Source organism: Spea bombifrons, chromosome 1 (genome assembly GCF_027358695.1).
Source record: "Spea bombifrons isolate aSpeBom1 chromosome 1, aSpeBom1.2.pri, whole genome shotgun sequence".
NCBI classification, from domain to species: Eukaryota; Metazoa; Chordata; class Amphibia; order Anura; family Pelobatidae; genus Spea; species Spea bombifrons.
This window is the reverse complement of record NC_071087.1, coordinates 42,446,650-42,457,985: the sequence shown is the minus strand read 5'-3', so window position 1 is coordinate 42,457,985 and position 11,336 is coordinate 42,446,650. Positions and strand designations below refer to the sequence as shown.

General features: G+C 38.9%; 1 protein-coding gene across 1 annotated transcript in view; it reads left to right on the top strand.

The window, feature by feature from the left end:
* The first annotated feature begins 4,417 nt into the window (after positions 1–4,417).
* BLTP1 (bridge-like lipid transfer protein family member 1) overlaps positions 4,418–11,336 on the top strand; it is a 90,855-nt gene continuing 83,936 nt past the window's right edge. The window contains exon 1 of the mRNA XM_053461413.1: positions 4,418–4,620. The gene's annotated coding sequence lies outside the window, so the exon portion shown is untranslated. The remainder of the gene's footprint in view (positions 4,621–11,336) is intronic.

Sequence of the window (11,336 nt, the reverse complement as noted above, 5' to 3'; positions counted from 1 at the left end):
GAATCAATGAGTTTATAGACTTCTTGTCCCTGGAGCAAAACATAAAAGTGACAAATTCACAGCTTTTGTGATTTCTCAATAAACTTAACAAATAGATATCATCCACGTTTTATAGCATTTAAATGCATTCACTGCTTCCTGTCTCCTGGCACTGGGCTGCCAATAGAAGGCAGTAAGGTAGGTATTGAAAATAAAATAAACCTGAAAGTCAAGTCACACTCAGGCTGTACTGATCATCTGGCCGAACAGATCTGGCATGGGCCATTTGCTTTTGTTGCCACTCGCCTGTTAGTTCTGGTGCTTTCCACTGTGGCCACTGCTGGATAAACGATGCTGCGCCACTAATGCTGGGCCTTAAAATGCCAGGGCTGCATTTTTTCTCTCAGAGGATGGTCACTCATGTTCCTCATTGCCTACCCTTCCCATGCCCCTATACTGCTTTACTAGGCACCTAGGTGTCCGGTGTCCCTAGCACACTTCAACTCTCAATGAGATCTCCCTTCAGGCCTGCCCATTTGGATCACTGAGGACTGTGCAGATCTCTGTAATTTATTTACAGTAGGTCCTAAGGAGAAGCACTAGGATATATGACATCATATCACACCATTCAAAGTGAAGAAATAACCCAGAGCAGGAGAAAAGACCACCTCTGAATGCAGGCTCCTGTCCTGGGTCAGGCCAAGTGCAGTAGCCCCCATAAATACATCACTGCCAAATGTACATTACATGCAACGGACATCTTATTATTTATAAGTGGTAAAGCAAAGCATATTCATTTTTTTTTCTGAAAATAGTCTCATACTTTTCTCGTTGAACTCATAATCTAAGGACTTGATGTGTCTGCTCTTTTCAGAAACATAGCTCAAAGTGAAACATTTTACTTGGTTAATTAGCTATAGCCCAGGCATTGTTTCAACAAAGAGTCAACCTTTTTGACTTGGGGGGAGAAAAATGATCTTACTCACTAACATCGAATTAAGTCATCCAGACCTATTGTTTTAAAGATGGTTCATCTTCACTCTTCTTACAATGCAACAAGGTCAGAAAGATGTGTCTTCTCTCTGTGGATTTAAAACACTCTTACTTTGGAACTAAAAGCAAGAGTGACTATGATACTGAAGTACCAGTGCTGAAGAAAGAATTGGTGCCTTAACCACTGATGTTATGGAGGTGCTGAGACAAAATGCCGGATCTTAATGGCTGTCTCCATTTACATCGAAACCCAGCTATTGGTGTGTTATCTTAGAGCAAACATAACATTTCAGTTTTGCACACAAATAAGTCAGGGATCTCTGGTAATACAATACAATAATTACACAAGTCATTAGCAGCAGGTGTCATTGTGCACCAAGAAACTTTGAGGGACCACCTAAAAAATCTGAGCCCCCCTGGCACTGCTGGGACTTACACTGCACACCAAGGGAATGGTATGCAGAGGAAGATGAAATAGCTTTCACGATGCTTAGAAATATGTAAATTCAAGCCGTCTTTTCTTGTGACAATAATACAAATATATCTAATGTTTGCATTAATTTGCATTGGTGCTTTTTGTCATAAACACATCATTGTATTTCCTTCTTCTGTATTTCCTACTCCCCGGGCACACAAAACATGTTACTAACAGACGGCATATTGATGACTGTTTTCTTAGACAACAACCTCAATGTCAGCTCTTCAAAATCCAAACTTTAGTTGAACAGTTTCATCCATACTTTCCTGCTAAGTATTTTCTACATCACTCTTTTCCCTGAGAAAGGCTGAAGATGAGTTAAAGTGTTCAGTTCTCACACTCCTCAGGTGAAAAGATAAAAGTGGACAAAGAAATGCTATACAGCGTGAAAATGTACTTATCATCTACAGAAGCAGATCCGCTTGCTCGTAGATTTCTATGGTTCTGGAAAATGTATCTTTCTACTGCAATTCTAGTTCAGCATTGTGCATGCTTCTAATATCCAGGATATCCCTAGATGGGGTGCAGGGCTCAGGGCAAATTGACACGTGTAGTAAACACATCACCCTTTATTAGAAAACACTGTAGGATATGCCCTTTTAAGGATGTGCAGGTGATGTCATCAAAAACATGAAGCTCTTTATGACGGAAAGTTGCAACTTCAGGAGACTTGGATTGTTTTATACAGCCTGGGGGCAGCATGGATACATAGGCATAGACCAGTTTGGGTTTTTATGCACATCACCGAACCTGAAAGGTTGCAGCTGTAGACATTAATAGGGTCTTTGGTGCATATTTCCGCAAATGCTCCATATGCACCTGAACCCTCCATACGACTACTCTCTACTATTGTGTACGCCTTGTACTTTCTGTAACCTCTCTCTCTCTACTTGTTGTCTGTATCTGTCAATTTTTGCCTTATTCATAATTTTGCATAGAAAGCTTAAGTATCTTTTTTTAATTTGTTGGCAATGATTTTACATGATTAAACCTTCAAAACAATAAAAACAAGTATAGATGTTAAGATACAAAATGTTTTGTATACGTGGAACAGCACCATTAAAGGATCTTAGCGTAGAAGATGTTGTCCATAACCCACCACATTTCAGGAAACCAAAAGGCATTAAGAGATTGCTGTGATGAAAAATGTTTTAAAAATGGTTTGAAAAATTTCATCGGTTTAGAAACTAATCATGTAACTTTTGCATATTGTATCTGCAACATGAACGAAGGGTAATATAATTTGCATGGAGTAATTAACAAAACATGAAATCTGTCTATTTCCGGGAAGCGTACACATCGCGTTTAACAGACCTTAAACAAAACTTGTCTGTTGTAAGACAGAGTTTAATAATACTGATGAAGTCATCTGAATAATTGTCTCCTTATGACATCCAAATGACTCAATAGCCAATACACGTATGTCTTACTTCTCAGAACCTAACACTAAATCTACATTTTATGGGGGCAGTTTTCTGATTGAAATCTCTGGCCCGGATACTACAAGTATACAAAGAGGATGTACTTTCTATGTGTACAAATGTATATGTAGGATGAGTAGGATAAATAAATAATATTATAAATATTTATTAGTAATTATCTCAGTTTTCTTTCTTGAGTGGCTCTTGCAAGAAGTTTTTTTCCCCCAGGCAATAATGAATTTATATATATAGACAAATAAAGGAATTTGCACAGATACAGTAAGACTTTGGGTAATTTTTTCAATAAATCACTATAGTTAACCCCTTTAGGGCAAAAGCTATTTAATACTATAGTAATTTTCATGTTTTTGCTATGTAATTCTTCAACCCTAATTCCCCCACACACAAATTATATAAGCGGGGCTCTCTTTTGAAACCATGGTCATATATGTAAGACAATTTTCTTATGAATAAAATGTAGAAAACTGTCATATTTTTTTTTTATCTAGTCACTGGTATAAAAATTATCCACAGCTAGTGAAAATGGAAACAATACCAAATTCGTTAACTTGCTCTGAATTGAAAACTAGCCTATGCATCTATGCGATTTTTATTTTATTTCTTTTTTAACCCTTACATAACCATAAACCTAACAAATTCCCCACTTACCACCAATGAAATATCAAAAAAATACCTTTAAAAAAAATGTATAAAAAAACTCCTTTAAGTTGCGTGTACATGCAAGCATCTTCTGGCAGTATCTGGTTCTTCTGGGGAATTGCGGACATGCGAGAACAAATTACAGAACCAAACTCAAAATCACACCACGTCTGGCAGGCATGTAGAAAAAAGGAGTATATTGTAAACAAAACACTTTATTATTATTTCAATGTCCATTCTTCTGCTGGATGTTTCACTACTATTATTTACATATGCACTATTCCTGCCATATATTACTAATTTTAATAAAGTATAAGAAACAGAAGTGTTACTGTGCATTTATTTATATAGTGGCAGCCAATACCATCGCGCCGTTACAACAGGGGACAGTGAAAATATTTGACAATGATAAAGACAACATTACCACACTATTTGCATCGTAGTGAATTAAATGGGTCAAAGGCATTTAATAAAGAGATAATACATTCTAATATATATTAGAATTAGAATATATATATTCTAATAAACACACTCTAACCTATCCTGATGCACGTTCTTTTTAACTATATATATATATATATATATATATATATATATATATATATATATATATAAACACATATAGTTTCTCTTTTCCTGCGTGTGCCCAATGAGATTAACGCACACGAAGTGGGAGCAATAAACAGACAGCAGACAGACGATATGTATTCATTGCTAGGGGACTAACATACTGCACTTCTCTGTCTGTTTACGGATTGTGTTGTGATATGTGATCGGCTCTGTGATTGGTTACTGTAAGTCTGTAGCTCCCCATGGCATTGGTGGAAGCACTGCCGTGTCCTCCTTCCAGTACTTCCGGCGTATGTTGTCATCGTGCACTGGGCGGGGCCTCAGAATTGGCCAAGATGGCAGCGGTGTGTAGAGATATGGGCCGGGTGCGGTGCTGACCCGTAGTAATTATAGCGAGGGATGATTTGGAAGGGGAGGAGCAACCAGGTCCGGTGAGAACTTTTCAGCTGCTATATACCGGGGGGACGACAGAGAGCTGCATGTTTATTTCACGTGAATTATACAGCCGCACACACCAGTGTAAGCCTTCTCTTATACAAAGCTTATTATGAGTGCATGTAGTTCCTTGGGGGCTTCAGATCCTATCACTCTCAGCCTAATGTCTCAATGTAATAAGGCTTTTTTAATTGTATTAACTTGTGTGTCTGTGTGTATTGGGGTGACAGTTTTTGTACGAACATGTTATCCAGATTGGATGTCTGTGTTTGGACTCTGAACTAGTTTGACATCAGTATTATTTGGGCTCACTTTGTGAAAGACATGAGAAAGTGTTTAAAGGACTAAGTCATTTTCTCGTTGGCTCTTTACATATACAGAGGAGATGTGTGTGTGTGTAACAAGTTTTACGTTACGTGGGAGCCAGAAATACACAATGGGCTGTTTTTTTTTGTTCTGTATGCCTTCAGATCATTGATTTAGTTTTAAAGATTAAAAATGTTTTTTTGCAAAATATCCCAGCCGTTCTACTATTTTAAAGCTAATTCTGCTCTACGTTCCTTAAGATACGTATATTTTACGCTAAGTAGAAAATATATCCATTTTCTGTTACAAAGTTATGACTTTTTGCTCCCTTGATGGTAGCGATTGCTACTAATTAGACAGTGAGTTGAGTGCGCAATGAACCCTGTACACAGTCTGTGCTATGCTATTCATACTTCCCATTATTAACAATACACAACAATGAATGCTTTAAAACCTAATGCACAGCGCGGGCGATGTATGAAACCATCACTTGGTGATGACGGCATCCTCTCATTCATCACAGCACCAGATCTTTGTGTGAATGTGTAGCGCTGCTTAACATCTTACTTTGTTTCTGAATCACTTGATACATTAGCACCGCTGAGTTTTATACAACAGCAAGGAATGAGCGCAGACCGAGCAAATGCTATTTAAAAGCACTTATCGAAAGCGTAAAGATTGGGGATTCCATTGCACATTGTTATCATACTTGAGAACTCTCTGGGTTTTTCCTGAGCAGTCCAGATGAAGTGCTTCTTTGGGGGGGGGCGGACTCCGGGATGCGTGAGCGGTGTAGTGCCACGCTGCACTCCTTGCCCCCTTCCTCATTCAAAACAGAGTGTGCCCACTGGCATCGGCCGGACCGCCCACTGGCATCGGCCGGACCGCCCACTGGCATCGGCCGGACCGCCCACTGGCATCGGCCGGACCGCTCACTGGCATCGGCCGGACCGCCCACCGCTCACTGGCATCGGCCGGACCGCCCACTGGCATCGGCCGGACCGCCCACTGGCATCGGCCGGACCGCCCACTGGCATCGGCCGGACCGCCCACTGGCATCGGCCGGAAGGCCCCATCTAATCCTAAAATCGCTGTATTGGTTACCAAGGAGCTGAATCAGCAGGGTTGAGCTGCCTTTGAACCCACTGAGACCCTCCAGCAATTAAATCCCTCTCTGGACATCATTAATGAGTTACCTGTATGGCATGTGGGGTGCTTAACACTAAGGTCTGGTCAGAACCTGCAAATATACCCTGAAAAGCATGTCGTTTTAGTGTGCTGCTCAAATGAGCAATACGTATAATACGTTCAATGGGCACTGACAGGAGAAAATGATTCTTTATGGCTCCATACAACCATACCTGCGAACTCTCCAACTGTCAACACCCGAATCCTCTGTGTCACGGGTGCGGGGTCTTGACACGCCCCCGCTCTCCGCCCATTTGGCCTTTAAATGGGGGTCAGCGGGAACATCCCCGTTGTCAGCGGCAACGCCTTTTCGTAAAATTGTTTAATTCTTTAGAAGTTCCTAATTTTGCGAGCCTGACATACTGTCCATCTTTCCTTATGAATTCCATTGTAAATAAAATTGACAGTATATATAAAGAAAAGCTGCATTCAAAAACTTTCTAATACCAGAGGATACAGAATTGTGGATTTTTCAGTAACTTAATATTCTATATTCTATAGATTATTTTAATATTTATGTGAAAGAAATCCACGGTAGCTTTACTTTATTCCCTAGTCATACTGTGATCTTGCTTACAAACCATACTGCATTAACACAAAACTTTCGTTGACTTGATCCATGTGGCATATTGAGTATATCCCTTATCGTTATTAGTTTCATTCTTCGTTTTTTCTTTCTTTTTTTTGTGATGCTAGGAATGTTTTTCTGTTATTATACCTATTTTTTTTATTTATTTATAACATTTGTTCTCTTGTGAAAAATGAAGCTATGCTGAAAGATGCTTGGCACACACAGTAACAGAGGAAGAAAAACATCCTATTTTCTGAAACGACATATTAGTGATAAAAAGCTGTAATATATTTGAGCCTAAAATAAAATTCCTTATCTAGAAATATACATGGATTTTTATTTTTTAAATTTGGCTGCACATGTGAAAATGTGAGAATCCATTGCATCACATCCATCATTTGATTAATGATTTGAATTCAATTTCTTATGAAAATGAATCAATTAAAATTGATTATAAAAAAAAAAATAGCCATTCTCAATTTGTGTTGTTGTAGCTATGTTTGTGTGGGCCAAATTCCTTGGAGATTCCTTATTTTTTCCCTTATTAGAAATTAAATATAAAAGAAGTGGACAGTTAATCATAAATAGGTGAAATGTTAGATACTGGTGATGTTATATATAATACGTACATATAATTTTAATTGTTTAATTTTCTATGTAACATGAAGAAAAATACCTTACGGTGGCAGGCTGCCAAACATTTGTCGATGGTTAAAGGTATCCTGAAAGATCTCTCGGCGTAGAGAAGAATGCACGATGTGACAGAAGTATGTAAGCACACAAATAGATTATATAATAGAGGATTTGATTTCAAATAAAGGTATATGTTGGTACACAAGATCGCAGTCTGAAACGAGAGGACACAGAGGTGTGGATGTAATGGAAGGGAGTTTTACTTTACTGAGTGGGTGGTAGATAAGTGGAACAGCCTCCCACCCGGAGTGCTAGAAGTTATTATAGCAGGGAACTTAAACATGCATGGCATATGAATGAATATAATACAAGACCAAACGCTGAATGAGGTTGTAGGCTTTTATACTAGGAGGAACTGTTAGACAAGATTAGTTGAAGGTTCTTATCAGTCGTCAAATTCTATATTTCTAAATGGAAATACATAGCTATCACTTTTTTGGTTTGAAATGCCACTTTCTTGGTGTGGGGAATTCTAAATCCTAAATTGCTTCTGTATTAACACATTTAATCACATTGTGGTGTTATAACTTTGAGTGTGAAAGACACAGGATATTATGGAATGTGGAGAGCAGAAGATTTTATAAAGAAAATAAAATGCATAAAATACAAAGGCATACAAAGTCTTTCACTGTCTCCCTCTTTCCTTCCTCAATTATGTTCATATGTTACAGGCGCCCAGGGTTTGTCGAGCCTTTCCATACACTAACGTGTATTTATACACTTCAACGCCATATGCTAACATCTTATGCTCGCTAATACCTTACAGTAACACACACACGCCACCATACACATGTACACGCTAACACTGTGATGACACACACTTATTCTAATGCCATACTATAGCACTATACGCGTTAGTGCTGCACACACACTGGCTAACACTATACATATGTAAGATTATACACTGTAACACTATGGACACATGCGCAATACAGTAGACATACTCTGACTCTGAGAATATATCCTAGACACATACACTACCCCCTGCCCCCCAAAAATGTCTGGATTTTACCCATTGGTCAAAAAGGTTCATGCATTTTGGTTTGTTTTTGGAAGCAAGACATTAATTGTGAAACTTGCCTGTATTTGTTATTAATCTCCCCTGAGGCTTATAATGCATGCAGTAAAGCAGTCTTGTGCTCCATGGCTCTTTGAGATAGAGGTCATAGGCAGGTATTATCAGGATGTCTCCCATGTCATTTGATTACCTTCATTAATGCATGCACGGCTTGATTGTCTACATCACTAATTCATGACATGGCTCTTTGAGGCATTGATTTCAACATATTAAAATGTGACACACTAAAGGGCCATGATTTTGTTTTTGAAGTGTGTGGTATTATAGCTCTGAGGGATTCGTAGATTGGCTGCAAATAAAGTTCCCTCTAACATTTAGCAGTTATCTGGTGATCATGCAGACTTTATTGTCACAGTTTGCCAACTTCAGGTACACAAGTGCCAGGTTTTAGGGCCAGACATTTATTGTTGTGTAAAATAAAGAAGCACAAAGCGTATCTAGTCAGTATATCTGCTTGCTTGCCTGCCTATAGCACTAACTTCTACATATAGGATATCTTTCATCTTCAGCATGCCATGAGTCTCTCACTACTGTGAGATCCCTCTACCTAAACCCTCTGGCCACACCACTGCTAAATTAAGCTAATTAGTCCCAGTTGTCTTACTGCCTGCTTTAACTTTTGACCAACATAAGGAGAATCGGTTCTGTGTCCTCTGCAACTGTTTAGGCTGGTTCTGGAGGTAATATAAGTCAAGGGGACGCTCCAGCAGTTATATGCATATGATAGTTGAGCAGCACCTTAAAGTATATGTGTTGTTCCAATGCAAATGCATGGTGGGATTGTGCCAAATCTGTATAATTTGACCCTTTTCTTGCACAACTTCTGGCATGTGATATATTTATCTCCTATGCTGGCTGGACAAAAAACAAGACCTTCCGCGCTTTCAAAGAGAGCACTTTACTGCCACTGATTGGCTTCCTCAAGCGACCAATCAGTGGCTCGAGTTGTCAGATCTTGGAAGAGCCAGGGAGCTGCAGATTTTCCCCAAGATAAGTTCTTTTGTTATAAGTACTCCTAAAGCACTTTAAAAGGCATTCTTGGTGAGATGAGGTTCCTGGTGCAATAAACTGTTCCTTAAAGCTGATATAGGGCAGCATACAATGTGAACTATAATTACTGTATATCACATCCCCTCTGAGGATGATCATTAGAAGGGATGATGCAGCACTTGATAATAAATGGGTAATGTTGCGATGTTTTTTTATCTTCCTCAGCTTTCGTTAAGTTTTAGGTTTGTTAGCTGCATCAGGAGCTTTCTTCTTTGTCATGCGTTTGTCGATGTATGTAACTGTTTAAAATGCCTTTAATGAATCTTGATTTTAAAATGGTGCTATACTCCCAAAACAATTAACAGCTTTAAGAAAATATGCATTAATCAAGTATACAGACGGAGAATGTCGTGTAATACTTTTTGCTGTTTTGAGTCATGCTTTATTGTAACGTGACCTCTGATAATATAATGGAACATACATTACTGACAGCAAGTTGTGACAGTTTGTTGTAACTATCATAATGATGAAACATTGGGCTAATATGATAGGGGTCTCCTTCCTCATACTGTAACGGTACAGCTTTTGACTTGTGCGACATAAAATCTTTCTGAAAAGTTCCCTTGTGTCCTTCTGTGGTTTGAAGCGTTGGCTTCAAGGGATATTCAAATAGCTGTCTGAGTTCTTTAAAATTTCTGCCATTCACCTGTGCTTAACCTATTTAATCTGCCGAGGGCTTCGGTTAACCTTCTTCATGGAGGGGCTTCTTAGTTTAGTGTGTGTGTGTGTGTGTGTGTGGATGCTAAGATGGGTGGTAAATCCACAAAAAAAGTTTCTATCTAGGGCTACATGTCAACAACACTGATTGTTTTTCATCAAATGTAGGAAGAAGCACTGGCATGAACTTGTCAACAAGACTTGTATTCCTTTTAAACGACACTCACCTATGGGTAATGCGTCCTTCAAATATATAAAAGAGACGTGCAAACAATTAGCGTATATTTTAATTGAAATCTTAATTTCAATATTTAGAACATGGGTTTGAGCAGTCATGGTATTTTTTCCAACTATTTTATGTCAGGTTCCATATACTAGGCAGTGCCCACGACTTTAGCCCTTTAAATGCAATGCTACTCGGCTGGGAGGCTGCTGTTTACGGGAAACGGAAGCCTTGCAGAGTTCACTCCTAGTTACGGTGCACTGGAGACACGTTAGACTTTACTATGATTATCCCTGTTTTTTTGGGACATTAGGTCAAGTCCCCATGGTGTCAATTTTTTTTAATGCATGTTACAGTCCATTTTGCATGGGCAGTGTTTTTACTGCATTCAAGTTGCACGCATTGTTTAGTGATTGGAATTAGAAAAGGAGATTTCCCTTTGATTTAACCCCCCCCCCGCTGAAACCAGAAGGCATTAGTATCTAAGCTTCTTGCATGTTCTTGGTAGCACTCCCATTGAAACAAATAAAACAGCAGCCAATCGCATATATGCCCGCATATAAGCTTCCTGTAAAGGGCATACGTGTGATTGGCTGCTGCTACTCCCATTGACTAGAATGGGACTTCCACTGACCTTGCGCAAGTAGTGTACCGAGGCATGTCCCCTCCTTTTGGTAGAGGCTGCATGCAGAATGGATGGATTTTACATGAAAGTAGGGCTAGAGTGGCCGTTTAAATAATGAGTTGTCTCTTGAAATAAGCTGTCTATTACACGTAAACTTGCCCCCTGAGAGCTCTTAGTATGATATGTAGTTAGACATAACTGTAATGAAAATCCCTACAGTGAGCTTACAAAGTAGTTATTATTGTCATAAGACTAATACCGTTGTAAAGTTAATGTTATCTATAAACATTCTTAAAGCATGACCTAACTGCACAGTTCAAGGGAAATGGGATACATATTATATTTTGTTATTAGTTTTAGGGTCTAAGCAGGTGATGGTTGCTGTCTGTGCCGTGTTACGCCAGAAGTT